Source organism: Chaetura pelagica, unplaced genomic scaffold (assembly GCF_000747805.2).
Source record: "Chaetura pelagica isolate M959 unplaced genomic scaffold, ChaPel_1.0 scaffold961, whole genome shotgun sequence".
NCBI lineage: Eukaryota > Metazoa > Chordata > Aves > Apodiformes > Apodidae > Chaetura > Chaetura pelagica.
Window position 1 is genome coordinate 93,645 of NW_009952041.1, and position 323 is coordinate 93,967.

A 323-nucleotide genomic window follows, 5' to 3' on the forward strand; every position below is an offset into this window, starting at 1 on the left:
CCTAACCCTACCCTAACCCTAACCCTAACCCTAACCCTCTCTCTCTCCCTTTCTCTCTCTCCCCTTCCCTCTCTCCGCACATTCCAGCACCACTATCACTCACCCCACCCCACCAATGTTCCGCTCCAACAAGCTCAAGGCACCACATTTCTGTCTCAACCACCTCCCCCTGTCCTGCCCCTCATGCTGCTCCTGCCCCGGTGCAGCTCCCTGGGAAACGGACACGGAGCCTCCTGGGTGTTCCAGCTGAAGACACGAGTCGTGGAAGACTGGGGGTCTTACCCGCACCCCACGGGGGGTCCCCACAGACCCAAGGGGGTCCC